Source organism: Mercenaria mercenaria, unplaced genomic scaffold, assembly GCF_021730395.1.
Source record: "Mercenaria mercenaria strain notata unplaced genomic scaffold, MADL_Memer_1 contig_5087, whole genome shotgun sequence".
Taxonomy (NCBI): Eukaryota; Metazoa; Mollusca; class Bivalvia; order Venerida; family Veneridae; genus Mercenaria; species Mercenaria mercenaria.
Window position 1 is genome coordinate 42,434 of NW_026463371.1, and position 25,106 is coordinate 67,539.

The 25,106-nt window shown below is 36.1% G+C and overlaps 1 long non-coding RNA gene across 1 annotated transcript; it reads left to right on the forward strand.

The window, feature by feature from the left end:
* Positions 1-1,006: 1,006 nt before the first annotated feature.
* On the forward strand, positions 1,007-21,153 carry LOC128554507 (uncharacterized). The gene is made up of 3 exons (XR_008369628.1): positions 1,007-1,139; positions 19,333-19,443; positions 20,866-21,153. It is a non-coding gene; the product is annotated as an uncharacterized LOC128554507 (long non-coding RNA).
* The last annotated feature ends 3,953 nt before the right edge of the window (positions 21,154-25,106 follow it).

Sequence of the window (25,106 nt, forward strand, 5' to 3'; positions counted from 1 at the left end):
GCCCATCTGATCAGCAGTCACCTCGCTTTAGCGGCCAAATTGTCTGTTTCCCCTGGCTGGCTGCTTAAGAGGGGTTAGACTGTATACACAAAATGATAAAAGGCTATACACAAAATGATAAAAGGCTATATACACAATGATAAAAGGCTGTACACAAAATGATAAAAGGCTAGGCTACATGCAAAATGATAAAATACACAATGATAAAAGGCTATACGCAAAATGATGAAAGGCTAAATACACAATGATAAAAGGCTATACGCAAAATGATAAAAGGCTATATACACAATGATAAAAGGCTATACGCAAAATGATAAAAGGCTATATACACAATGATAAAAGGCTATATACACAATGATAAAAGGCTATACGCAAAATGATAAAAGGCTAGGCTACATGCAAAATGATAAAATACACAATGATAAAAGGCTATATGCAAAATGATGAAAGGCTAAATACACAATGATAAAAGGCTATGTATACAATGATAAAAATCTACATACACAATGATTAAAGTTTACGTACAAGACAAAATTTTGCACATTTGTAAACAGCATTTATTTCAACTTTAGCATTATTGTTTCATGTACATTCAGTTTTGTGAAAAGCCTTTGAAATGGAACATCTGCTGTTTCCAGGGCAATAAATGGATCAACCTCCTAGTTGTTCAGTAAACTGATGATACAGACAGCAGCACGTATACACAACTTTATCGAAAATGCTTACTAAAATGGCTAGGGAGCATTTACAGCCTAGCACTACAATGTCTAACCCATTGGATCAATTTAGTCTGAATTCGAAATTAATGTGTAGATGCATAGGATAATTTTTGTTTTTTTGTCAAGCCCACTTGCAGTGAGCTCGGCTAAGTCGTTACTTTTGGTGGTTTGGTGTATATCAGATGTGCCCAGTTTCACTATCCAGTATCAAAATAGTTGAGCGCGTTGTCTCCTTTGACAGCTCTTGTTTACATTATGTATTTTTATATTTGTATAGGGTACAATCGCTTTGAATCAGGCACCATTTATCCGAGAAAAGGCCATTCTACTAGTATAACTGATGGTACTTATAGGGAAAAGATTCATTGATGATCAGGAACTAAATGCACAATTTCTAGAACTTGTCATCAACATCTACAGGTAATTATTATATTTATGAGACAAAGTTCTGTGTTTCCTTCAGACATGTTTATTTAACCATGCTAAATGTCTGTAATGAATTTGTCCATCTTCCAATTTGGACAGAACTATTAACTGTTAGAAGGAGTGCAGGCATATGGTGAAAAAATCATGCTGTTTGCGGGAAAAGCATCAAACTTGATAGAAAGCAAGAATATGGTGTCTTTGAAAAAATGAGTATGGATGAATTTATTCAAAATGGCTGCCATTCATAAAAAAATGAATAAAAGTAAGGTAAAGATCAAACTCACTCAATAAATGTTTTTAGCCAGTTTTTAAATCATTTTCATGCAAATGCTGAGTAAAGACACTTTTTAAGAATAGATTCAGCCATTTATGGTTTTTCTTTACTATATATAATTACAGAAATTGAGTTACTTCCCTTTGTTGCAGTTTCACTATTTATACTGCAGACAGCTTGATCTGCAGAATGTTAAAAATCCTAAAAGATCTATAAGAATAGTCTTAATACAAACGACAAAACAAAGTGTAATAAAAATATTATCTGAACATTTTTAGATGCATAGGGTAGAAAATACAACTCAATATTCAGACTAAAGTACTTAATGTATGTTGTCGTTTGTTTTTCACCACATAAATTGAATTAAACACCTTAACAAAGATGAATAAATAAAAAATAGCACCAAGAAAACTTCAGATCGTAAGATTTTTATATTGATCATGTTGTAAATAATAAGACTGAGGAAGATTGAGTAGAAATGTTTAGGTTTGAGTATGTATTTTCGCTGCTAACCCAATGGGATTCCTTCTATAAAGGTGTACCTGTCTATGATCAGATGTTCTTTAAGTTGTAATGCGAGCTGCTGAGTTCTGGCCCTGTGTTCACAAAACATTTTATGGTCTCAGCTGAGTTTGAAATTTTAATATCAATTTTACTGAATCTTGAAGGATAAATACCCCCAGACACTGACCATCAATACTAGATAGTCATTTGAATATAGTTATTAACTTAAAATTTAGTTTTAAACATGCTGTTTAGATATAAATGTCAATTCTTATACGATCCGGTTCATTTTCCTATTAAACAAAGAAGGCGGCTGAAAACAGTGAATTATTATACAAGAATTCACGATCGTGATGTCACAATTATTACGTCATAGCGCTAAACTGCATAATGGCGCGCTGGAAAAGAAAATGATTGAAAACGGGCAAATATTTAATGAATGCCGTCAAGAATATACTTTAAAGTCCTTAATAACATGTTAGAACCGAAATAATGTATCTCATTTAGTGATTTGCTCTTGAATAAAATCATTTTTTGTCTTTGGATGTGCCCTCGTGATATAATTTCTTCACATGTGAACTCCAAACAATGATTTATTCAGCGACAGATCACTAAATGAGATATATTATTTCTTAAATAAAGTTTCATTATCAAACTCAGAAGAGACTGAAAACGTTTTGTGAACATTGTTGTTTGTGCAATATGGTGCTATGAAACAACGTATTGCGATAATCAAATGCGAGGTAGGGAAGCAATTCGTAAAAATGTTTATTGCATCACAGGTTAGGTACCGTCTGGTCTGACCTATTATGTGCAATTGTGGATACACAGCCCTGCATACAGAGTTGAACACGGAAGGATGCATGCTGCAGTTTGGGGTAAAAAAATCCCAATAATAGAATTTTTTCAAACTTTGTATATGAACACAGTGTCAAGTTAGAAATAGAATTTTGAAAAATATCAAAGGTCACCATGCTTGTTCAGGAGTTATCTGCCCTTGAGTATGCAAATTTGAAGAAAAAATCTAGTTTTAAAGGCAGATAACTCCTAAACAAGCACGGTGACCTATGATTGTTTTTGCATTTTTCTGTTTTTAACATTAAACTGTGTTCATATATAAATTTGAACAAATTCTATTATTGGGAAATTTTTACCCCATCTTTCATACAAGAAACTGCAGCAAGTGTCTTTAAAGTCTAACACTGCCTGAGATTCATGTATTCCTCACATACATAGTTGCAGAGGCACTGGTCTTCCTCAACTTGTGGAATTATACTTTGATATCAATATTATTATTTCTGTTTTCTCAGCATGTAATTTGAGCATGTTACAATATGTGGCAAAACCAAACTGTAGCTTTTATAGGCTTAAAAAGAAAGAACAACTGAGAGGTGTCGGTGTAGTAACAACAAATCATTCAATAGCACCTCCTTTTTTCACCAACGGTAAATATATGTAACTCTTGGGATTTAGTTTGTGACCCATATGTACACTGTATTTCATCAACAAAGCGTCGATAACTCCCCATCAATGCACACCATTTGAGAGTGATTGCTTAGACACCGACCTTCAAAATGATGCTCAAGTCAGTTCTAACACGGTCAGATTGTCAATGGTCATGGTTCTAGTAGCTTGTAACATAGATGTAGTTTGGTCATGAGGCTGAATAATGTCTTTCTGGAACTTCATTAGGTCAGCCTGGTCTTTCATTAGTACATATTCAGTTGACTGAATTTTTCTGTATGTAGACTGCAGTTCCTCAAGGCTTTGTTCTTTTCTCTTACTGGATATCAGCTACCATCTCCAAAACCTTTTAAATGAGTGGGAGGCGGGATACAAGCATGTTCTTCTTGTGGGTGTTGGTTCTAGCCAAGATTTCTTTAACATAGATCTTATTTGTACCTTCTTTTAATAATATCTTTGATCCTGATATTAATCATTACTTTATATTTTTATTCATTGTGACTTTGAAAGTATGCCGCTTTAGTTCAAGCTTGCTGTTTTAAAGTTTGGCCTTGTGAAAGTCAACTGTAATTAGGTGCAACTTGGTCAAAATATAATTATTTAAATGGGCAAATGAATGCTATCTGTTAGTGAATATTAGCTGTTTAAATACATAATATAAAATTCAAATTCAATTCAAATTCAAATATTTTATTAAAGTCTCATTCACATTACATGTACATTATAATGTACAATTATCGAAATATCACAAGAACATGTATGTGACCAATCATAAATGATTTATATGAGACTATACATATGGCAGTTTGTACATTACTACAATAAAACAATACTATACCATAAAAACCTTATCATCATTAAAACCAATGATATACCATAAAATCACATCAATGAATCTTAAAACATTTCTATGATGTTCTTAACATAACACTATGTCTAACAAGAGCCGTCCATAGTACAGCACATGCCAACCTTAGTTAGTGTTTGACTTTGGATTTAGACTGTGATAGCAAATAACCATTTTAAGCCTAAGTAAAAAAAACAAACAAAAAAAAAAAAAACTAAAGGGGCATTAATCTATCATAGATTCAAATCAGAGTTACGGGGATTGTTCTAGTTGGTATAGAATTGATAGTAAATAAGTATTAAGTTTCAAAGTCAGTAACTCTGTTAGCAACAGAGATACTCAACCTCTTTATTAACTTAAATCAAGTTAAAAAAAAAACACTTATTACTGTACACATTTGCTATATATATATAATTTGTTCAAATCATATATGGCAAGTTTTTAAAGTGACTGAGAATTCAAAATATATATACAAAAGACAAAAGTACATTTATGACCTAGAATGTAAGAATATTTTTATCATGTTTAAATGTTACAAGTAGTTTTTCATCATCTGACAAGTTTTCATATAGGTAACATTTAGCATACTATTTATTGCAGAAATCAGTTCAGTTCTACATTCATTGTACAAGGGGCAGTTATATAAAACATGTTTCTCATCTTCTAAAACATCATGACAATTAAAACAGCATCTTCTCCTTAATTCTAAGTTTTTAGCTCACCTGTCACATAGTGACAGGGTGAGCTTTTGTGATCACCATTCGTCCGTCGTCCGTCCCTCTCTCCACAATTTCTTGTGAACAAGATAGAGACCACATTTTGCAAGCAATTTTGATCAAACTTGTACAAAACTTGTATTGGCATGATATCTCAGTTCCTTTCGAAAACTGGCCAGATCCCATCATGGGTTCTAGAGTTATTATGTCTCCCCCCCTCTGGGGGAGACATATTGTTAGAGGGGGGGAGACATATTGTTTTTGCCCTGTCCGTCCGTCCGCCCGTACGTCACACTTCATTTCCGAGCAATAACTGGAGAACCATTTGACCTAGAACCTTCAAACTTGATAGGGTTGTAGGGCTGCTGGAGTAGACGACCCCTATTGTTTTTGGGGTCACTCTGTCAAAGGTCAAGGTCACAGGGACCTGAACATTGAAAACCATTTCCGATCAATAACTAGAGAACCACTTGACCCAGAATGTTGAAACTTAATAGGATGATTGGTCGTGAAGAGTAGATGACCCCTGTTGATTTTGGGATCACTCCGTCAAAGGTCAAGGTCACAGGGACCTGAACATTGAAAACCATTTCCGATCAATAACTAGGGAACCACTCGACCCAGAATGTTGAAACTTTGTAGGATGATTGGCCATGTAGACTAGATGACCCCTGTTGATTTTGGGGTCACTCCGTCAAAGGTCAAGGTCACAGAGGCCTGAACATTGAAAACCATTTCCGATCAATAACTAGAGAACCACTTGACCCAGAATGTTGAAACTTAATAGGATGATTGGTCATGAAGAGTAGATGACCCCTGTTGATTTTGGGATCACTCCGTCAAAGGTCAAGGTCACAGGGACCTGAACATTGAAAACCATTTCCGATCAATAACTAGGGAACCACTTGACCCAGAATGTTGAAACTTCGTAGGATGATTGGACATGTAGAGTAAATGACCCCTATTGATTTTGGGGTCACTCCGTCAAAGGTCAAGGTCACAGAGGCCTGAACATTGAAAACCATTTCCGATCAATAACTAGAGAACCACTTGACCCAGAATGTTGAAACTTCATAGGATGATAAGTCATGAAGAGTAGATGACCCCTATTGATTTTGGAGTCACTCTGTCAAAGGTCAAGGTCACAGGGGCCTGAACATTGAAAACCATTGCCGATCACTAACTAGAGAACCACTTGACCCAGAATGTTGAAACTTCATAGGATGATTGTACATGCAAAGTAGATGACCCCTATTGATTTTGGAGTCACTCCGTTAAAGGTCAAGGTCACAGGGGCCTGAACATTGAAAACCATTTCCGGTCAGTAACTTGAGAACCACTTGACCCAGAGTGTTGAAACTTCGTAGGATGATTGTTCATGCAGAATAAATGATCCCTATTGTTTTTGGGGTCACTCCGTTAAAGGTCAAGGTCACAGGGGCCTGAACATTAATAACCATTTCCGATCAAGAACTTCAGAACCTCTTGGTCCAGAATGTTGAAACTTCATAGGATGATTGAACATGCAGAGTAGATGACCCCTATCAATTTTGGAGTCACTCTGTTAAAGGTCAAGGTCACAGGAGCCTGAACATGGAAAACAATTTCCGATCAATAACTTGAGAACCACTTGACCCAGAATGTTGAAACTTCATAGGATGATTGAACTTGCAGAGTAGATGACCCCTATTGATTTTGGGGTCAGTCTATTAAAAGTCAAGGGGCCTGGTCATGTAAAATCATTTCTGGAAAATAACTTGAGAACCACTTGACCCAGAATGTTGAAACTTAATAGGGTGATTAGACATGCAGAGTAGATGACCCTTATTTATTTTGAGGTCACTTGATCAAAGGTCAAGGTCACAGGAGCCTGAACAGTGACTTGAGAACCACTAGGCTAATAGTGTTGAAGTTTAGCGGGATGACTGGATATGCCAAGTAGATGATCTCTATTGCAGCCAACCATCAGTGTCTCTTTGACTTTCGCTCCTGACCCCTGTTGACTTCTTGCCTATAGGACTTTGCATTGGGGGAGACATGTGCTTTTTTACAAAAGCAGTTTCTAGTTGCCCTTTAAAGGGCCAGAATTTGCTATTTTTATGCGTCAACAATTTCTTGTCTGCACGATAGTGGTTTCATTTATGATTTTGTTTTAACCAAACTTGCACACAACTTGTATCACCGTAAGATCTTGGTTCCTTTCTTGAACTGGCCAGATTCCATCATGGGTTCCAGAGTTATGGCCCCTGAAAGGGCCAGAATTAGCTATTTTGACCTTGTCTGCACAATAGCAGCTTCATTTATGATTTGAATTTAACCAAACTTGCACACAACTTGCATCACCATAAGATCTTGGTTCCTTTCATGAACTGGCCAGATTTCATTATGGGTTCAAGAGTTATTGCCCCTGCAAGGGCCAAAATTAGCTATTTTGACCTTGTCTGCACAATAGCAGCTTCATTTATGATTTGAATTTAATCAAACTTGCAGAAAACTTGTGTCACCATAAGATCTCGGTTCCTTTCTTGAACCGACCAGATCCCATAATGGGTCCCAGAGTTATGGCCCCTGAAAGGGCCAAAATTAGCTTTTTTGACCTTGTCTGCACAATAGCAGCTTCATTTATGATTTGATTTTAATCTAACTTGCACAAAATTTGTGTCACCATAAGATCTCAGTTCCTTTCTTGGTCCCATAATGGATTCCAGAGTTATGGCCCCTGAAAGGGCCAAAATTAGCTTTTTTGACCTTGTCTGCTCAATAGCAGCTTCATTTATGATTTTATTTTAACCAAACTTGCACACAACTTGTATCACTATAAGATCTCAATTTCTTTTTATAAGCCCGAAGGGACATATTATGTTACCGCCTCGGTGTCCTTCTGTCTGTATGTCTGTTGATTAGCAATTTCCCTTCCACTCTGTAACTCTTGAAGCCCTTGAAGGATTTCAAAGAAACCTGACACAAATGTTCACCTCATGGGAACGACGTGCACTGATAATATTTCGGATGGCTCACTTCAAGGTCAAGGTCCCACTTAGAGGTCAAAGGTCATATGACTTTGTTTTGTGCGTGTATTGCTCTGCATTTGCTTTGCATTGCAGTGCTCTTGTTTTTAAAGAATAGTCTAGCTATTCTACTCACCCTGGCGTCGGCGTCGGCGTCACACCTTGGTTAAGTTTTTGCATGCAAGTACATACAGCCATCTATTAAAGGCATATAGCTTTGAAACTTATTTTTTCTTTTTCTAGGTCAATTACCAACCTCTCTGGGTCAAGTCCCATAACTCTGACATGTATTTTGAGCAAATTATGCCCCCTTTTGGACTTAGAAAATTTTGGTTAAAGTTTTACATGCAAGTTACTATCTCCAAAACTAATGCAGATATTGATTTGAAACTTCATATGTGTCTTCGGGGTTATAAAACTAGTTAATAGCAGCAAGTCCCATAACTCTGACTTTCATTTTGGCCAAATTATGCCCCCTTTTGGACTTAGAAAATTCTGGTTAAAGTTTTGCGTGCAAGTACATACAACTATTTCTAAAAGGCATATCGATTTGAAACTTATTTTTTCTTTTTCTAGATCAATTACCAACCTCACTGGGTCAAGACCCATAACTCTGACATGTATTTTGAGCAAATTATGCCCCCTTTTAGACTTAGAAAATTTTGGTTAAAGTTTTACATGCAAGTTATTATCTCCAAAACTAATGCAGATATTGATTTGAAACTTCACATGTGTCTTCGGGGTTATAAAACTAGTTGATAGCAGCAAGTCCCATAACTCTGACCTTCATTTTAGCCAAATTATGCCCCCTTTTGGACTTAGAAAATTCTGGTTAAGTTTTGTGTGCAAGTACATACAGCTATTTCTAAAAGGCATATAGATTTGAAACTTATTTTTTCTTTTTCTAGATCAATTACCAACCTCATCGGGTCAAGTTCCATAACTCTGACATGTTTTTTGAGCAAATTATGCCCCCTTTTAGACTTAGAAAATTTTGGTTAAAGTTTTACATGCAAGTTTCTATCTCAAAAACTAATGCAGATATTGAATTGAAACTTCACATGTGCCTTAGGGGTTATAAAACTAGTTGATAGCAGCAAGTCCCATAACTGATATGCATTTTGGTCAAATTATTCCCCCTTTTGAACTTAAAACTCTTTTGATATTTAACCTTTTTAGGTAATATTTTCCTGCCTCTAGGACAATATTTCGAATAGTCGAGCTTGGCTGTCTTACGGACAGCTCTTGTTATTTGGCAGATCCTTCTTTTGTTCACTTATATTACTTGGCACAAATGTTCCCCGTGATGAGACGACGTGTCATGCACAAAACCCAGACCCGTAGCTCAAAGGTCAAGGTCACAATTGGAGGTCAAAGGTCAACAGGGCTTTTTTCCTGTCCGGTCCACAACTATCCCATCCTTGAAGGGATTTTAGTATTACTTGGCATAAATGTTCCCCATGATGAGATGACGTGTCCTGCGCAAATCCCGGACCCCTAGCTCAAAGGTCAAGGTCACAATTGGAGGTCAAAAGTCAACAGGGCTTTTTTCCTGTCCGGTCCATAACTCTCCCATCCATGAAGGGATTTTAATATTACTTGGCACAAATGTTCCCCATGAGGTGACGACGTGTCATGCGCAAAACCTGAACACCTAGCTTAAAGGTCAAGGTCACAATTGGAAGTCAAAGGTCAACAAGGCTTTTTTCCTGTCCGGTCCATAGCTCTCCCATCCATGAAGGGATTTTAATATTGTCGGGGTCCAGGGATGATGAACTTAAAAAACAACATAAAAAAAATGTGCGGTTCAAATCCTAGTTCATGCAAGGCTACTTAAGCAATTTTACCTATGGAGCTGTACCCCAAATCCCCGATATACCTATAATATACCACAAGAATGAGAGACATGAGGGATGAAGTACAAGCCATATATGAAAAGTTTCAACAATATAATTGAAAAATATTGTCTAAAAAAATGTGTACAAGTAAAATTCATAAATCGTATTTATCTGTTCTGTACTGTTCTGTACCCCTTTGTTCTACTAGAACTTATAAATGACTGGTCAGGATCTAGGTCCTCAATTATGGACATAAGGAGGCACAAAGATGAGCATTACTCATCTAAGCTGTGCAAACTGCAAATATGAGAGTGAGATGAGTGAGACACTCATATACCACTGCCCATGTAAAAAAAATACATGCAAAGTTTCATGCGGAAATAAGAATTAAATCTGTATCTTGAAATTCAGCATCTTCTAAATGAATCGAAGTTCCTCAAATATAATGCAGCACTTGATGAAAATGAAAAGGGTAGGACACGAGCATAACCCGCATAACGCCCAATTCATAAAGATACAAACATCAGTTAGGCTAAACTTTCATCTTCTATGCATAGTTAGATAATCATTTCTGTACATCAAGTTAATTCATGAATCAGTCAACATCAACAACTCGGAATATAACAGAACTGTAAAAAACATTGAAGTAACAAGTTTTCATAACGATCGGTAGCTGACAGTACTCCCAGGACCTTCACAGCATTTCCTTCAGTCTTTCCATCAAAACGAAAGAAGAACATGTGCAAAACATAAACAAAAACAAACATCACACAACACTGTATAAACAATATAGTCCAAGAATTGTCATCAATCTTCAGGATAAATAATTATCGTCTGTCATGCTCTTGTACACGATGTTAAAAACAAAAATAGAAAATAGAATTTCAAAACAAGAAATAACTTAAATGAACTCCGGAAACTCCAACTTGAATCCAAACATCGAACGCCATCCTTACTTTCGCTTTCGAAATGCTCCTGACAGCTAGCACTAGCGTAAAAAACTTAGAAAATCACAAAATCTAATTTACAGAGTTGTAAGAATGATTCCAAAGCGTGGAAGAGGTAGATCCAAGGTGCGCTTTTCGTTATATATCATGCGTTGCTGGATTTGCAGGAAAGTCGGTCAGAATTGCTGGAACTCAAGGTCTCCGCTCTTCCGCCATTAAGTTCCCACGCATCCTCAGCAGTCCAAAGAAACGGTGAAAACGTACAACAGGATTATTTTGTGTGCAAGGGCAGAGCAACGACAGCAAAATGGATATTTTAAAAATTGGTACAATAAATATACAAAATTCAAAAACAAACTGTCTGTATCTAGAAGAAATCCTACCTGAACATGAAGTATTATGTATACAAGAACATTGGTTACTTAGTTTTGAAAAACATTCTCTGGAAAGTGTAAATGAAGAATATGAGGTTATTGCTACAAGTGCAGATGATGAGGAGCCTAGATTAGATTATAAGCTAGTCAGAGGCTATGGTGGATGTGCAATTTTTTGGAAAAAATCACTAAACGGTAAAATAAAACATATAAATTTAACCTCTACAAGACTGATAGCCTTAGAAATAAATAACAACCCAAGACCAATATGTCTCATTAATACCTACATGCCATCAGATGCAAAAAATGGGGACTTTGAATATAAAGACACTTTATGCCAGATAAGAGAGTTAATCCTTACTCATAGAGACACGCATGACGTAATTGTTTGTGGTGACATGAATGCTTCCATAATTCGCTCTAATACGAGAGACCGAATATTCCAGAATTTCTTATGTACAAACAACTTAATAGTACCAGCCAGGTTCCCGAAAAAGAATACCTTTTTTCATCACAATCAGAAATATTCAACACAAATACATTATTTTCTGGTAGCGGAGGATACAGACTTAGACATTCGTGGTATTACTGTCCATGAACATAACAGTATCAACTTATCTGACCATACTTTAATAACAGCACAATTTGCTGTATCAATAAGCTGTGATTTGGGACAAAAGACTACTAATAGAAGGAATATAATTACAAAACCGAAATGGGAAAAGATAAATAATAGCAAGTATAAGGAAAAGATTAGACAGGAAATACCGGGTATGATGAGTGAACCCTCATTAGAAGGGAAAATAAATAAACTGACTGAAATTCTTCACAGTGCTGGAAATGACGCTGTACCGAAGTATAGGAAAAATAAACTGATCAAGACAAAGGGAAAAAGTATTTGGAACAGAGATATAAGTGAGGCATTCAAAGAAATCAAAAGCCCTTTTTGGCTTGTGGAAAAAAACAGGCAGAACTAACAAAGAGTTAAAACAAACATTAAATAAACAAAAGAAAACTTTGAGAAGACTCCAAAGACAGGCTCATGCAAGATGTGCATACAAATATTCCAACGATATTATGAATGCAAGAAAAAAGGACTCAAAAATGTTCCATAAACTTGTGAAAACCCAAAGAAAAAGTATGAACAGTAATACTAACGTTTTAGAAATTGAAGGTAGAGAAATTCACGAACCAACCGAAATACTTAGTGTCTGGAAGGACCATTTTGAAGCATTGGCCACTCCCAGTACAGATGATATCAACATTGAAACAAATGGTCCCTTACGGAAACCTGAGTTAGCAGCAATGCAAAATGTACACATTGAGGCTGTCGAGTCACAAAACAGCAAAACTCTTCCCCCTGTAACAGCAGAAGAAGTTATGAATGCAATAAGTGAATTAAATACAGGCAAAGCGCCAGATTTAGCTGGTCTATCAGCAGAAAATTTCAAATACGCTAAAGAAGAACTTGTAACACCAATAACTGAAATAATAAATCAGATATTTTGTGATCTTGATATTCCTGAACAGTTAAAAAGTGGAATCTTAACACCGGTACATAAAAAAGGGAAAAGTAAATTACATACAGGCAACTACAGAGGAATTGTGGTTACTAGCGTAATATCCAAAATTTTAGAAAGTATATTAAAAAACAGAATTGATGGTATTTTTCAACCCAGTCAGAATTTACTACAAAGGGGTTTTACAAGTAACAGCTCATCTTTAAATGCTGCGTTTATTCTATCGGAAGCAATAGCCTGGCACAAGGATATGAAAAAACCACTGATACTTGCAACCCTGGATGCTCAAAAAGCTTTTGATCGTGTAAATCATGAAATAATGTTCAACAAGCTATTTCATATAGGGGTGGAAGGTCATTTATGGGTATTACTTAGGAACCTCTACAGAAACATCTCTATACAAGTGAAATGGAATGACCAATTGTCTGATAAATTTAAACTTCAACAAGGCACAATGCAAGGAGCAAAGTTATCAACAACCCTGTATAAAATTTACCACAACAGTTTATTGGACTCCATTGCGAACAGTGATCTAGGCGCAAAGATAGGACAGGTCCAAGTATCAGTCCCCACATGCGCAGATGATACAGCTCTTCTTGCAAACACTGAAATAGAACTGCAGAGTATGCTTAACATCGTTGATTTTCAAACTAAGAGAGATTGTGTCATAATAAACCCGGAAAAGTCTGAAATTATTAAATATGGATTAACAGACTCAATTAATGTTACTTTGAACTCCAGTGCAATTAATGAAGTAGATACAGCAAAACATTTAGGAATAATGCGTAATAATAAAAACAGTGTAGACATAGATAAACGCGTGCAAACTGGAATACAGACAATGTACGCACTGTTAGGACCTAGCCTTAGCACCAGAAAGAATTTCTCACCACTTGTCTCCCTACATATATGGAAAACATATGCAATCCCAAGATGTCTTTACAGTATAGAGGTCCTTCACACAACAAACAAAGACCTACAGAAATTAGAATTAATGCAAAGAAGGATTTTAAAGCATATTCAAGCTCTACCGGATAGAACAGCAAATATTGCGGTATATGCATTAATTGGAGCAGAACCAATAGAGACTGTTATAGACAAAAACATAATCTCTCTCTTCACAAACCTTATAAGACTGCCAGGATCCTGTGAATACAATATTATAGAGCGACAACTTACATTTGGGGACCAACCAAAACAAAGTCTTCTGAACAAGGTGAGACAGTCACTAAGTAAACTAGACTTACCAACACCGGAAGAACTTTTTATAAATCTACCCAAAAAGAATACATGGTCAAACATGGTCAAACAAGCAGTTAACATTTATTGGAAAACTCTATGGGAAACAGAAAAAACAGAGAAATCAACTCTTAAATATTTGTATCTGCAAGAAAACCCAATTGGATCACCGCATAATATATGGAGAGCAGTAGAGTCTAAACACCATGAAATTCGTAAAGCAGAGATAAAGGCAAGACATATATTCTGCAGACTAATGCAGCACGTTATAATAGTGTAAAAACATCTCCAATTTGTCTTTTGTGCAAACAAGAAAATGAAAATTTAGAACATTTTATATTAAGATGCACCGAGTTACACTCATACCGATCAGAACCTTTAAATACTATTGAAGTGATATGTAATAACATTAAGTCAGGAAGCTACAATGAAATCTTGAAAGAAGGACTACTACTACAACTTATATTAGACTGTACCTACAGTAAAGTACAAAATGTCATAGTTCCAAAGACAGCAGATCTTATAAACATAGAGAGACTCTCCCAAAATATGGTATATAAATTGCATCTTAAAAGGACTGCAATTATTAAAGAAAGGCACTTAAAAGCAGACAGTATAAAATAAGGGAATTATTTATAGCACTGTTAAAAATAAATACCAGTGCTAAAAATAGAACAGTTTAGGCATGAACCATAAAAAGTTATTTATAGCGAGCATCTAAGCGTGTAGATATTGATTTAACATAGTGTGTGTGTATATAGAGTGACCTGTTATTCATGAATATACTGGATTTTAAAGTGTACTGGATTTATACCAATATCCTTTGTTGGAGTGCCTCGATACGGACGGGGGAATTTACAAGAACAGAACAGAACATTGCTATCATCAAATCATCAGCGCACCTGCTCCACAAGTATTTCGGGGTCGATCCTACTTCCAAATAACTTGTGCTGTACCTAAAATAAATCTTTTAAACACATGCAAAACAAAAATAATTAATTATTGTGATAAAATTTGTAATTTCTGGCCTGATCTATAAGTTTTACCGACCACCGGAAGGGGTTGCTCAAAGATGGAATGTCGTAAACTCCAACATTTCATGCCACTGTACCCGCAAAATCTACGAGAAGTTATGAATATTTATCAAATGGCCTAACAGAGACACCTAGCGTTAAAAATGACAATCTGTTCATCTGTCTGTACGTTGTTCATCAAGTAAACTATGCAGAAACAGCGTGTTAACACCGTTAGCGGAAAATAAGTCGACAAAAACATTTCAAGTTGCACAAATTCGGATAAGCCTTAAGACCGGTTCGAACCATAACAGAGTATGATATTACTATTTTTGTGCCCAACAACCATGGTCACCTGGGCCCCACAATATTACTTGGCACAAATGTACCTCATAATAAGACGATGTGTCATGCACAACTTTCAGACCCCTAGCTCAAAGGTCAAGGTCACACTTAGCAGTCAAATATTAACACAATCTGACTAAAGTACTTGATCTTCTAAACGAAGATCTGAGAACGACCCATTCACATTCGTCTTCTGTATATTTTGGATTTCCAATATTGCTATTTTTATTTTCGCAAATCTATTTTTGTTTGAACCAATCGGACAACTTGTTCGAATGTCAAAGTGTAAGAAAAATGTGTGGTTAATCCAGGGCTCGAACCTGGGACCTCTCGTTTACAGAGCAAGTGCTCTACCGACTGAGCTAACCGGCTATCTGAAATCTTTCGACATAAGAATTGTTGATATCAAAACCCAAGTCTTTATAAAGCTTACAGAAAGCTGTAAGGTAGCTTTTGATTGGCTAGCGGAAGGGTTGTCAGAACGAGGCCATCAATAGCTCGTTGTCAGATCCTATGCGTAGCGTAATAGGAGATGTACTTTAGTCAGATTGATATTAACATAGCATGAACAGGGTCTGTTTCGTGTCCGGTCCATAACTCTGACATTCATTAAGGGATTTTAATATCACTTAGCACAAGTGTTCCCCATGATGAGACGACATGTCATGCACAAATCCCAGACCCCTAGCTCAAAGGTCAAGGTCACAATTGGGGGTCAAAGGTCAACAGAGTTTTTTTCCTGTCCCATCCATAACTCTGCCATCCATGAAAGGATTTTAATATTACTTGGCACAAATGTTCCCTATGATGAGACAACATGTCATGCGCAAAGCCCAGACCCTTAGCTCAAAGGTCAAGGTCACAATTGGAGGTCAAAGGTCAATAAGGTTTTTTTCCTGTCCGATCCAGAACTCTGTCATCCATCAAGGGATTACAATATTACTTGGCATAAATGTTCCCAATGATGAGACGACTTGTCATGCGCAACACCCAGTACCCTAGCTTAAAGGTCAAGGTCAGACTTTAAGATCAAAGGTCAAGAGGATTTTTTTCCAGTCCGGTCTATAACTTTGTTATGCAAAGCAGGATTTAGATATCAGTTGGCACAAATATTCCCCTGGATGAGACAACATGTCATGCGCAAGAACCAGGTCCATTGGTCTAAGGTCAAGGTCATATTTAGAGGTCAAAGGCCAGATTCAAGAATGACTTTGTACGGAACATTTCTTCTTCATGCATGGAGGGATTTTGATGTAACTTGGACCAAATGTTCACCACCATGAGGCACCCTTGTTTTTAGAATTACGTCCCTTTGTTATTACTATAAATAGATTTTATTGTAACTTCTGTATTACTGGCGGGAGAGAAAAATCGAGACCTCTTTTCTGTGGTACAGCATGCATGTTACATCCAGTTCTTAGGTGTATTTTGACCTATCTCTACCTGGTAAAAAGTTTCTTGTGGACTTATATTATATAGATTAATTTCCCTTTGTTGTTACTATAAATAACTTACATGATAACATTTTTATAATCAGCCAAAAAAATTCAATATGAAAACAACTGTGGGTTTTTATATATGCACATTTTAATCCAAGTGTGTTTATATAACATATTGTATATATAGTACAATATTGTTTATACATCATTGACAGATATCAGTTCATTATGTTATACTGCAGTAGAGAAAATTAGGTGCCTTCCAGTAGGGGACTTTGTATTGCATGGCAATACTTCATTCACTTGTTCATTCTATAATAACTATCCCTAATATTTTCATTTTTTGACCATGAAAATATAACTTTGTTCTTTTTTGCATTTGACATATTCATAACTCTTAGGTACTGTCTGAATACTGAACCCCAGAGTCTAACGTTTAGTGGCTTCCAACCAATCTCCCCAATCAAAGCAGCATTTGGAGTGTATTTCCCTACCTCGAGATAGTACCGCTTGGCCCTATTTTGGACCACATTGATACATGAGAACCCCCCCCCCCCCCCCCCGCAATGGAGCGCTATAGCTAATAATTGGCCATACCGTACTATCATACAGCCTTGTGAAAGTTGAGTAGTGAAAACCACCAAAAGTTTTTCTCTTTAAAATAATCAGTCCAAGAGCTCTTGAAACTGACATAGCAACAGTTTTAGCTATCTCATGGAAATCAAGGAATTCATTCAGAACAATTCCTAAATATTTATAGCTATGTACATATTCTAATACATCTGGTCCAATTTTAAAAACATGATCTGACACTGTAGTACCATTTGTGAGAAAATGTATAATTTTAGACTTTCACAATTTATCATCATTTTATTTTGAGAACACCAAACTGACAGTAACTGTTGATTCAACATGAACTGCAAGTCCTCAGCACTTTCAGCTATAAGTACAACACCATCAGCATATAGTAAAATACTTATTTTTGTATCTTCTATCCTAATACCTTTATCTAAACTATTGATTGTAGATGCTAAATCATTAATAAACAAGTTAAACAGCATCGCGGAGAGCGGATAACCCTGCTTCAAGCCGCACTTTATATCAAACCAATGTGTATCAAAGCCATTCAGAGGAACACAGCATTTAACATCCTTGTACAGTGACATTATGGCATGAAACAGTCTACCCTGCACTCCAAGATGCGGCAACTTATTCCACAAAGTATTTCTATCTAACATGTCATAAGCCTTCTTGAAATCGATAAACATGGCAAAAGTTGGAAGCCTTTTAAGTTTACGAGTTTCTGTAATTGTTGTAAGAGACTGTACTTGGTCAGTGCTTTTACCTTTACAAAAGCCACTTTGCTCATCACATGTAACATTTTCCTGTGTACACCAATCTGTTAATCTAGTATTCAAAAGACTACAGTTAATCTTGTTCATACAAGGTGCTAATGTGATACCCCTATAAGAAAGGGGATTCCTAGTGTCAGAAGTAGATGACTTTGGAATAGGTGTTGTAATACCTTTAGACGACTCTGATAGTACAGTTCCACTGGTGTAACACTTGTTAAACAGACTGTGCAGCATTGCCAAGGCCAATTCGTTTTTCATAAATTCGCTTGGTATTTCATCATGACCAGGTGCCTTTCCAGACTTTAATATATATAATATATATTCTCACTAGCTTATCAACATTAGGCTGCACATGGCACATGCATAAAATTGGAGCGTAGTTTTCAAAACAGTCATATAAATTGATAGTTTAATAACAAAGACTAGGATAATTAACTGCATACACACTGGACACACAGCTGTAATTATAATAGCTTGTGGTCAGTCCCTATGTGGGCTTGCCTAATGAAAACAGCAGTATTCCACGTAGAGTGTTTGAAAGATCTTCGTCTGCACTGGTCGCAAAGGCAGAATCAGCACCGGGAGCAGGCTGACGGTTAAAAGATTATTTAGTAAGGTTACATTCATCTGCATTTTACATTTATTATCAGGCTGTAAGAAAAAATTTAAGAACTGAAAATGATAATTGAGATAACATAAATTTTTACTGTGATTTGTTACTCGGCTATTTTATGACCTAATTTGTACAGATAAGAAAAACTATGATATACTAAAAACTGTCATACTGTTAAGTAGGGAAAAAGTAGAAATTATCTTTACAAACCTTTTTTTATGCCCCCAAAGGGAGGCATATTAGTTTTCAACTGTACTCGTGAACGACTGCAGCCAGGACCTTCAAACTTCACGTGCTGATAGTACTTATTGAGTTCACGACCCCTACTGACATTGGGGTCACCAGGTCAAAGGTCAAGGTCACAGTGGCCAATGTTAACTTTTTGCATGAAGGCACTTTACTCGCGAACCACTGCACCCAGGACCTTAACTTCACTTAGGGCGTTCTATTATTCATGTGAGGAAGCCTTCCAGCTGGCATGTGATGAAATAAGGCACAGAGGAGCTCCTTAGGGGTCTTCCTCAACCATCAAAGCTGGAATGTAGCCATATGACCTATAAATTCTGTTGGTGCGATGCTAAACCTGACAAACAGACAAAAATTAGTACCTGGTCGATATTAATGATTTCACAATGTTAGATTTCGTTACTGTGTATAGTAATATTAATATTACATTTCTTGTTTGTTAAAGGTTTTCAACAGCAGTATTCCACATAGAGTGTTTGAAAGACTGATCTACATAACATGTTCACAGAACTGGGAACTGATGGGTGGACACTTCTAGACCAAACAATGAATTGAGGTAAGGAATTCTACAGTTTGAGTAAAGTATGTTTAACTTAAGTAACAAAGTAGATAGTTTCATATTTTTAACATTTTGACAACTTTAAATTTGGAAATGGTTGTTCTGCTGTCTGGTGTGATAGTACCTAACAGACACCAACAGAAACTGGGTCTTACACTATCTAAATTTTTACATGTAATGATGGAAAACAACTTTTTTGACATCCTGAATTAGGACTGTTTTACCAATGAAAGACAATGACTTTGAAGGTAAAATGTAGCCGTATCACTTTGTAAGTTTCGTACTACAAATCATAGATTACCTATTGAAAAAGGCAGGTTCTTGGGTATTGAAAGAGAACAGCGCCTGTGTGGTTTTTGTTCGAATAACTGTCTCGGTGACGAATATCATTACGTTATGGAATGTCAGTTATTTGTAAATGTCAGAACTAAATATTTGGAACAGCATTATTTGAATAATCCAAACACCTACAAATTCTAGAAGCTTATGAATAGCAATGACAAACCTTCACTTATTAAACTTGCTCTGTTTTGTAAATCCATTATGTCGTGTTTTAGCTAGCTAGATATTACACTTTATTAAACCTTATTTCATACAACTCATTCTCTGTGTAAAACATATTTTGGCATATCTTCATAATTTTAGACTTGTTAACGCTTATTATGACTAAATCCCTGTCAGTTGCTTGTACAACTATATATAGTTTTTTTCTCTAGTCATTCAGAGTATTGTAAGTAGTATCCATATCTATATTCTACTTACTGTCAAATGTTACCTTTCTAGTCATTAAAGTAAATATAAGTATTTGCAACTTTTGTAAAACTTACTTATTCCAATTATGTACTTTATAACAACCAACTATATGCATTCCACACTGATGTTTTATTTGTTATGTTATACTGTTACAGTCTCATGCATGTAATATGCCATGACTAAATGAATAAACTTGAAAACTTGAAAAAACTTGAACTTGAGGTTTAAAGATCTTCAAACTGCCAGTGTAGATGATCTGTTATAATCACTTGTTTGCTGTAAATATTTTGAAAAAATGCAAAGATGATTATATTTGTCTGCTGTGATAAATACTAAGAAGTGTGATAGCCATTGTTAGCCTTCTGATTTTTTTCACCATCAAAATCTGGACAGTTACCGTATTAAATATGGCTGTGTGACGTAAACTTAAACCCAATAAAGTAAACAAAACAAACTTAATATCAACAGAAAATTGAACTTGTTAGCTACAGTAGACTATATATCTATGTCAGGTTTGGATATGAGTACAAGCACTATTGTCTTTACAGATTTAAAACAGAAACTGTCTGTTTTATTCATTTATTTTCCTGGGTGAAGATAAAACATATTTATGTCAATCATAGCATATTGTTGTATGGAGATTACTATGTGCTTTATCTGATACAGGATGAGATAGATGTAGAACTTGGTGTTGCTGCTGATGAGGCAACACAGAAAGAGTCTTCAAAGAAAGAGATACAGGACCCGAAATAGAACTTACAGACATTATTGTAGAGACAAGCAAAGTTCCTGGAGAATTGTAGGGAAGTCAGTGTAAGAACATTTTGAATTAAGCTAACATTGGTAGATGTATATAGGATGACAGTAGACTTTAATTAGAATAAACTATGGTGAGCTGATTGAAAGAGTAACAAGTACAAAGAACCAGTGAGAAATAAAAGTGGAAAGCCTGAGTTATCATGTTGGGGTGTCATTAGAAGGAAGTAAGTGGATGAAAATGTTGGTAAAGGTCCTGTGAGAAATTGAAGATAAACTGACAAGACCCAAGGGTGTAAGGCTGTAGAAAATGTCATTGAAGAATTTGACTGTCACAAAATGTTATAAATTTGCCTTAGTTTATACAGGAGCATCATTTTGAAGCAAATTAAAGCAAATCTATGCTAGTTGGTGGATCTAGAGTTTTAAAAATCATCATGAAATAGAATACTGTGAAAGCATTATTATTCATGGGGGATGAATATTCATGGATTCCGTGGTTCAGCTCAACCACCAGATGAAGTCCTAACAAACAAATCACACCCACGATAATGTAAATTGTACTCAATGTCACCAAAACAGACAACAAAGCTGTCCGATCTGGTCCATAGTTGTGTGCATGCAGCAGTACTGACCTACAGCATGTTTATGGAGGCTCCGTCAATGATAAACATAGGTATGCATTGGAACAAAAGGAACTATTTCATTTAGACATTTACCCATGGTTTGTTTACGACATGCTTGTCAAAGTAAATGCAGATACTAAAAATAGAAGTTTGACGTGGTGTCACATGTCAACCGCACTATGCTGTGGCTGTTACTTGTATTTTTTGGCCTCGCTCTGCAATGTTTATGTTTACGGACATGTAGTAAATTACTACTACTTTGGGACTATTAAATATTATAAAGTAGCTGCTAGATTTGCTTCCAATGCATTATTACCCAATTTACATTACACATTTCTTGAAATAACACATGTACAAGTTCTGCAGTTTGTAATTTTAGAAGCAGACGCACATACATTTTGCAAAAGAAACAACAACATTCGGATGTAAGTTTAGCAATCGTGTGCAAAAACACATTTTTTTAGCAACAAAATCAGTAAATCTATAATATTTTTCTTTTAATTTGCTATACAATAAATAGTTCTTATTTGAAACACGGTCAAATGATCAATGTGATGAACTATATATTTATTTGGATTATGAATGCTAATTGTGCAAGACTGTATCCCAGGTGCTATGGTTAAAAAATGTTTGACACTTTTTAATTGCCACCGACTTTTCTTATTGAATATTTCACAATTTCATTTAGTTTTGCAAATTAGGGGTTGTATAGTTATAGGTACTTACGTAGGTTTTACATGTAAGAACAAAATGATATACTAGATCTATTCCTGTGGAAATTATAAAAAAAAATTTTTTTCAAAAATTTAAAATCCATTAATTTACATCCCCACGAAACAGTCGTTTTGGCCAAAACCATGAGATTTTGTGCCGATGAAATTAAATGATTTCACAGTATCCTCAGTAATCCAACTGATTTTTAGAGGTGCAAACTAATGTATTCACGGATATGACAGTCTGTCAATTATATATGCAGCCTCTGTGGTTTAGTGGATAAGGCTACTGTCTTAAAATCACATATCCCTCACTTCTGTATGTTTGAGTTTCTTTCAAGCCATCATGTGAGGAAGCATACCATTTTGCTTATAGAAGGTCTGTTGTTCCACCTGCCAGTGCCTGAAATAATTGTGCAGTGGTATCTGGGGTCTTCCTCCAACATTAAACTGGAAATTTGCCACATGACATGAAATTTGTTGGTATGACTTAAAACCCACCCAGTAGTTATATGAACTTCTGGTATTTTACAGACTGTTCAGTATTTGGGGGTTTTAAGCCAGTTGTTGTCACAGCTCGACTGATGTGAGCCATATATCATGAATAGATATAATACCTGAGGATATGGAAGGTTCTGTCTGAAAAACAACAACAGGTAAGGACATTTAACTCTTTCAAAACTTTCATTCAGATCTTATTGAACAATATATGTTTAGATTCAGTGCCTTTATGATTTTCATTAAGAATTTGAAGCACTTTGTATGTTAAATTTAGATAAGTTAAGAATGCAGACAGATTACTATGTCAGTGATGTTATCTTATATAAGTTTGTTTTCTTACTATTTCACTTTTTTACTGACTTTGTATTTTTGTTCAAGATGCTTGGAGCAGAGTTAGTTCCCTTTATGTGTAGTGGTAGCCATGTTGTTCATAAGGACTGTGATCCCAGTGCAATACACACATTTGTGGAGAGTCTAGCCCTCTTGTGTTCCACCAGTACCTGTCAGACCAAGAATACTCATGGTAATGTTCAGTTTGTTTTAGAAAACATTGACAAATTTTTACTTGTCATATTAAGTTCCAGTGCATGTGTGAAAAATGGTGAATGCTTAAACATTTTGAAAAAAAACAACTGTTATTTATCATTATGTCTTCCCCATATATGGGGGAGACATACTGTTTTTGCCTTCGCCATCTGTTTGGCCATCCATCTGCATTAAGCTTTTCACAGGCCAAACTGCTTGCCAGATTTAGATGAAACTTCACAGGAGTGATCAGTACCAAGCCTAGTTGTGCATGTCGCCAGCATGTTCAGCTTTACTGAACGACATGGCCACCAGAGCTAAAATTAGAAAAATCTTGTCCGGCTTTCACAGGTAAAACTGCTGGCTGGATTTCAATGAAACTTTACTGGAGTGATTAGTACCAAGCCTAGTTGTGCATGTTGCCAGCATGTTCAGCTTTACTGAACGACATGGCCACCAGAGCTAAAATTAGAAAAATCTTGTCTGGCTTTCACAGGTAAAACTGCTGGCTGGATTTCAATGAAACTTTACTGGAGTGATTAGTACCAAGCCTAGTTGTTCATATTGCTGGCACATCCCTCTTCGCTGCCAAAATGGCTGCCAGAGCTTAAAATAGAAAAATCTTGTCCGGCTTTCACAGGTCAAACTGCTTGCTGGATTTGACGGAACTTCACAGGAGTAATGAGTACCAACCCTAGTTGTGCATATCACTGGCACATTCCGCTTCGCTGCACAAAATGGCCAAGAGAGCCACAGAAGGAAAAATCTTGTATGGCTTAGTAGGTCAAACTGCTTGCTTGATTTCGACGAAACTTCACAGGAGTGATCAGTACCAAGCCTAGTTGTTTATATGGCAGGCATGTCCGCTTCACTGCACAAAATGGCCATGAGAGCCAAAAAAAATGAAAAAATCTACAGCTTTCTCAGGTCAGACTGGACAGATTTCGATGAAAATTTACAGGAGTGAACAGTACTTAACCTAGTTGTGCATAACGCTGACATGTTCTGCTTCGCTGCATAAAATGGGTGCCAGACTAAAGATATACATAGGGGTGACACATGTGTTTTAGCTCTATTGTGATAGCTCACCGTCGGGTGTTGTCCATCCGTCGTCCGTCCACACTTCCCTTTAAACAACATCTCCTCTGAAACCATTAGTGAGTAAGTTACAGGAAAAAGATGTTTCCTTTTGTGAAGAAATCACCAAACTTCGTATGTAACTATTTTGAAGTATGCTGAATCCAAAAAAAGGAGGAGACATGCGTTCGCTAACAGCAATTAGCTTAAAATGAGGCCCCAAAAAGGGACCTATATTTTATTACTTTTTTATAATCATATATTTTTAGCTCGACTATTCGAAGAATAGGGGAGCTATCCTACTCGCCCCGTCGCACAAATGTTAAAGTTTGCTTACCACCCCAAATATTTTCAAAGGCCATTGAGATATTGCTTTCATATTTTGCATACTTGTTTACCATCATGACCCCAGTCTGTAAAAAGGAGGAGGCAACTCTATCAAGCAGTTTGACTGAATTATGGCCCCTTTTCGACTTAGAATAAATGTTAAAGTTTGCGTACCACCCCAAATATTTTCAAAGTCAATTGAGATATTGCTTTCATATTTTGCATACTTTTTTACCATCATGACCCCAGTCTGCAAAAAGGAGGAGGCAACTCTATCAAGCATTTTGACTGAATTATGGCCCCTTTTCGACTTAGAATATGCTTATTGTAATGTTAAAGTTTTACTCATTGCTTATATTATACTATCAAGCACTGAGAATAG